Source organism: Carcharodon carcharias, chromosome 14 (genome assembly GCF_017639515.1).
Source record: "Carcharodon carcharias isolate sCarCar2 chromosome 14, sCarCar2.pri, whole genome shotgun sequence".
Taxonomy (NCBI): Eukaryota; Metazoa; Chordata; class Chondrichthyes; order Lamniformes; family Lamnidae; genus Carcharodon; species Carcharodon carcharias.
In genome coordinates this window covers 72486483-72492657 of record NC_054480.1, presented here as the reverse complement: position 1 = coordinate 72492657, position 6175 = coordinate 72486483, and the positions used below count along the sequence as shown (strand labels likewise).

The window sequence follows — 6175 nt, the reverse complement described above, 5'->3', positions numbered from 1 at the left end:
CAAGACTCCACAAGGTTTCAAAAGGGCAGGTATCTTGGGAGTCTATGAACCAACACATCCTATGATTGTATGGGACTGCTGCGTGCAACACCCTCCACCCCAGATCCTCGATGGAAAGTGGGAGGACACCCCCGTAGAGGGCCACCTATTCAGCAGGGTTAGGAAAATTAACTCTTTTGGAGTCAACCAATTAAACTAAATTAAGAAAATGAGGGACAAAATAAGCACAGCCCTTTAAGTTACGGAGACTGCAAAACCAAAGACAAAATTTAAAGGACACTTGCAAACATTAAATCAAAATATGATTAAAGGGGTTGATAAAAGATCCCAGACCTGCGGTGCCCACCGAGTATGGAAGGCCTCGACGGTGCCGGCAGACACCACATGCTCCCTCTCCAGGGGCACCTGGCCGCGAACATAGCCGCAGAAGAGAGGCAGACAGTCAGGACGGATGACTCCCTCAATCATCGACACATCCTGCGGTTGTATGGGACTGCTGCATGCAACACCCTCCACCCCAGGTCCTGAATGGAAAGTGGGAGGACACCTCCGTAGAGGGCCCCCCAGTGGGGACCTCTGCCGCCGGACAGCAACAAGGCATGGCAGGGCATGTCCTGGCAGCGGGCGAGGGCAAGGAAGTGAAGGGTGTGCAGCAGCAGCCCATACAGGAAACTCCTCTGCACCATGCTAAAGGCCACAGAGGGCATTTCCCCGATGCAGCTCATATTGTGGGGCACTGGCTCCCGAGGGAGGGTTTGGGGCTTGGGGTCAATGTGGAATTCCATCCGAACAGGGGTACCCTCAGACAGAAGACCACTGCGCACTGCGCCACCTCAAGGCCCAGTATGACCTCGGGGCCGAGCACGATAGTCCTAAGGTCTTGATTGGCATTGTCCGCGAACCGGAAGTCCACGGACATGTGATGCGCCAGTTCCTGTGGAAGCATCCAGCCCACTCTTCTGCCACCCAGCACATCCCTGATCCTGGTCACCCCAGCAGCCACAGCCCAACTGTCTGCCAGCCACTGAAAAGGGCGGAGGAGCAGATTCCTGAACAGTGGCTCTCTGACGATAGCCACTACTCCTGACGAGGGAGAGCTGTGTCACGAGGTGACCATGTTACAGACTTTGATCAGGCCCTGGTAAAAGATGGGCAAGGCCTGCAAGGAGCCACAAAGGCTCCTCAGATCTATAAATAGGAGCTGCACGTCATAATTCAGGCTGTGCACCTGGCAGAAGAAATACATCACCAGGGCACACCATCTCAGAGGGGGCTTAACGTAAAGGTATCGCTGCAGGGTCTGAATGTGGAAGGTTGCCACCTGGGTGCGTTGGCACACCAGCACCTGACCACCCTCCCTAAGCGGGAGACTCAGAACCTCAGCAGCGACCCAGTGCAGCTTTTTGTCCCAGAAGAAGTTGATGAGCATTCTGTGGATTTTTGTGACATAGTCTGGTGGAGAGGTCAGAGTGACCAGCTGATACCACAACATGGTGGCGATCAGCTGGTTTATGACCAGAACTTGGCCCTGGTAAGACAGCACTCATAGCAGTCCTGTCCAGCGCTGCAGGTGAATTGTGACTTTGGCCTCCAGCTCCTGCCAGTTCGCTGGCCAGGATTCGTCAGCAGGGCAGAGATGGACCCCCAGGTAGAGGAGGCTGGTCCTACTCCAGATGAAAGGCCTGAGCTCCTTGGGTAGGGGATCCACCTGCCACTGACCAACCAGGAGTCCAGAAGATTTGTCCCAGTTGGTCCTGGTAGAGGACGTGGCAGAGTAGACCTCCTGGCACTCGTACATCCTCTGCAGCTCAGCCGGGTCGGTGAACATGAGGAGCACGTCATCGGCGTAAGCTGAAATGACCAGCCCGATGCCCGGCCCGCAGAACCAATCCCGACAACCTCCTTCACAAGAGGCGCAGGAAAGGCTCCACGCAGATGGAATATAATTGGCCCAACAGGGGGCAGCCCTGAAACACTCCTCTCCCAAAGTGAAGAGGCGCTGTCAGGGACCCGTTAACCTTCACTAGACATTCTCCGGCAGTGTACATCCCGAACCCGAATGCTCGCAGAGTCGCGAATAAATATTCGTGATCCACCTTGTTGAGTACCTTCTCCTGGTTAAGAGACAGGAAGGCGCTCGACAGACCAGTCCTCTGGGAAAAATGGATAACGTGCCAGACCAGATGAATATTGTCAAAGATGGTGCGGTCCGGGACATTGTCGGACTGGTCGGGGTGGATCATGTGGTCCAGCATGGTGCCAAGGCGAGAAAACATTGCCCTGGCAAAGATTTTATCATCTGTGCTGAGGAGAGAGACCGGGAGCCAGTTCCTAAGCTGGTGAACATCCCCCTTCTTAGGCAGCAGGGCAATGACCACCCTGCGCCATGAGAGGGGCATCTCACCGGTCACGATACTCTCCCCCAGGATGTCCCAGAACACCCTGAAGAACTCCATGGTCAGCTAGTCCAGCCCCGGTGATTGGCCCCTGGAGAGGCTGTTGAGGGCACCGGTCAGCTCCCCAGATTTATAGGGGAGTCAAGCTTTCCGGTGCCCTCCAGGCTGACCTGCAGCAGGTCCTCCCATAAAACTCTGTCAGCATCCTCGCTGGACGGGTCCGGAGAGAACAGGGCAGTATAATAGTCTCGGGCGATGGCCTTGATGCCCTCTGGATCGGAGACAAGGGATTCATTGTTGGCCAGCAGCGTAAAGAGCTGCTGATGGACCCCATGCCTTTTTTCCAGCGAGTAGAAGAAGGGAGAGCCATGGTCCAGGTCCCGGAGGAACCGGATCTCTGGCCTCATGACCGCGCCCCGGGACCTGATGAGTTGCAGGTCCCACAGCGCACGCTTCTTCTCTTCGTACACCAGCCACAGGGCCGGGTCCGCGTCGGGCTGACGGAGACGTGTCTCCAGGTCGAATACCTCCTTCTCCAACTCCTCGACCCTGGATTTCTGCCTCTTTGTCGACCCCTCACGTACTCCTGACAGAAGATGCTGATGTGAGCCTTGCCCACATCCCACCATAGCCTCAAGGAGGGGAAGCCTCCCCACTTCCTTCTCCAGCCGGCCCAGAAATGATGGAACGAGTCCAGGAACTGCTCATCCTCCAGCAGCAGGTTGTTAAAGTGCCAGTACACGGACCCCGTCCGAGTACAGAACAGAGCGAGCTCCGCCCACACCAGACGGTGGTTCATGCACGGCACCTGCCACACAGGAGCCGACGGAATGTAGGACACGAATGCCTTGGAAACATAAAGATGGTCGAGTCTGGACGTTTTGACTCCAGGTGACATGAAAGTGAAAGCACTGGAATCAGGATGGAGATGTCGCCAGACGTCCACCAAGTCGAAGGACCCGACCAGATTCCGCAACTTACTCACACCTAGCGAGCGGTGCTGGGCACCATGACAGTCCCAAGCCTCAAGGGTACAGTTGAAAACCCCCTCGAGGATGATGCACTCGCCCACGTCGATGGAGCCGAGATGAGTGGACACTTCCTCAAAGAAAATCGCTTGTTGCTGCCAGCCCAGGGGAGTGTGCACATTCACAAACTGAAGCGCCGCACCCCCCAGGTGCACAGTAAGATGCAGCAACCGGCCTGGCACTGGCTCCTTGACCCCCCAAGATCTTCGGCTGGAAATGTGGGGCAAAGATAGGCACCCCGCCAGAATTGGTGGCTAAGTAACTCATATCACTCCAGGAGTCACATAGCTTTGTCTCCCGGAATGGTATGGGCTTCCTGCAGGAAGTAAACCACATACTTACCATCCCTGAGGACCGAGAAGTTCTGGAACCTGTGCTGTGTCCCTGCTGCCGTGGATGTTGAGGCTGGCTATGGTAGTGTTCATTGTCAAAAGTATGTGCTACCATCACCGAGACTAAATAAAAGGAGAGAGCTTTTTTCTAAGTCTTCCTCTCCTTCAGGAGCCCAGCGAGAAATGTTTGGACCCTCCTCTTAGCGTTCTGGTCCAACTCAGGGGCCTTTAGTGCCTCACAGGTAGACCAGAACACCAGGGGATATGATTACCACTGGTCCATCTGGGAGGCCCCCATGGCCCCGGTCAGTAGGTGGAAAGGTGATGCGGCCGCGGGAGCAGCGGAGGCCACAGAAGCAGCAGCTCCCGCACAGGTCTTCTTGGGAGACCCGGCCAGTGGTGAAAGCGCCACCTCCACAGCTGCCCTGGAGACTCTGGCCACCAGTGATTCTGCTGCAGCCATTAGGGGGTGAACAACACCCACCCCGAGCTTAGCTGGTGGTAGCAACAATGTTTGTAACAACAGGAGAGGTGGAAATAAGGATGACCCCCACCTTCCTGATGGTGTATAAAGGCAGGAGGGGAGGAGAGAGAGGAGGGAAAGAGGACAGGGAGGCACAGAAGGGGACGGGGTAATGGGTGCAGGACAGGTGGGCGTCGCTGGGTGGAGTGGAGCGGGGTGGTGGGGGCGGAGCTGTTCTTCCGATAGGGGGCGGGTGTGTCTTTGCCAGGCAGCTGGTACTGCCTGGAACACGGAAGTCAGGTCTGTCCCTGTTCACCAAGCAGCACCTGCTACCTGGACTTGGACATGGGCGGGACAAGAAGGGTGGTGGTGGTAGAAGATATTTAAGTAGACACTTGCACGCACCCCTACTCCCGGAGTCCTTTCAGCAGCCTTCTCCCTTCCCCTACAGAGCACCATGGTCTTCACAGCCCCCACCAAACAAAAGCCCAGACACCCACCGCAGATGTACTGAAAAAGTCCCAGCCTCCCTGCCTTGCAGCACCTCTTCTCTCTTTCTCACCCCAAGGCCTCAGGCCTCAGGCCTAGCAGGAGTGCAGCAGCCTCAGGAGTACAGCAAACAGCAGCAACGCAGCAGTCAGGAAATCCAGGAATAGCAACAGTGAGAAGTCAGTAGCAAGAGCAGGAGCACAGGAGCAGCCAACACCCAACTCTCCATACTCCCAGGCTGCAGCAGCAGCAACAAGCAGCAAACAAGCCACAGCTCAGAGCAATGGAGGAGAATTATTTTTTTATATGTATATACCGAACAAAGCAAAATATCTAAACAAAGATCAAACAGATCCATTGCAGCGGCATTATGAGTTCCAGTCCCTCTCATTATTCCTACTGCATGACAATGTGTACACACAACCTATGAAGTTGATCAGCCACTAGATGAAGAATGGTGCTGGCAAAGAGGAAAATGCTCGCTCAGGTGAGATGCCAATGAAATCTCCTTTGTTCCGAGGGTTGATCTGTATCCATAAGCAGACTGCCAGCATGAAGACCCCCACACGGGCGATGAATCTGGACAGGAAGGAGCTGAAGGGAAAAGTACCGACCAGTGCACGGTAAAGGAACAGAGCTACTCCACTCAGCGCCATGTACAGCAGGTACCAGTCCAGCAGCTTCAGCCAGCGTGTACTCCCCGCCATGTATTCCTGAGTGAAACAGCTGAAGACTGACAACACCAACCGGCGCATCATTACAGGGAGGCCGAGCTGGGGGAGGGGCATGGGTGTTAATCACTTGTACAGACTGTTGACGATTGTCAATAAACTCCCAAGAATGTCTCACTGCCTATGGGTCCTTGTTCTGATGAGCAGTGTTTGTGTCACTCAGATGTGAAACCTTTCTGCACAAGATAAAGGCAGGTGTTTCAGTCCAGGGCCCCTTCCCTGTGCTTTGTGCAGTCTTCAGACAACAGTGATGGTCCAGCCTCACACTCCCTGGAAATATTACTGATGCCTGCACTTTGCAGTGCTTGTCATTACTGCCAGAATGTAGAGGACAGGTGCCACAGAGTTCTCTCATACTCTCTGTGTGCTCTCAGCACCTTTAATGTGAGACTGGCCCCCATCACACCAGCATCTGTGACCAGTGATGCTGTGCACCAGCTCCTGAAGGACTAAGGTGCTGAAGGCGGACACAGCATCAGATGCGTCTAAAGTTTCATGGCTCTGTCTCTGAAATGACCCTGATCACAGAGAGCAAGTGAGCTGCCCTAGGCCAGACAGGAGTCAGACATTCTCAGAGGCTACGTGAAGATCTATGGAGTGTCCTCGCTGCATGTTGTCATCATCCTCCTGTGATCGAGTGACTATTAGGGCCTCCATTGCACCTCCATGACAGGAGCATTCTCACAGAGGGTATTGGCACTGCCTTAGGCCAGGCTGGTGTCAAATGTTCACAACT

General features: G+C 54.8%; 1 pseudogene; it reads right to left on the bottom strand.

The window, feature by feature from the left end:
• Positions 1-5104: 5104 nt before the first annotated feature.
• LOC121287541 lies at positions 5105-5463 on the bottom strand (annotated as a pseudogene).
• Between the last annotated feature and the right edge of the window lie 712 nt (positions 5464-6175).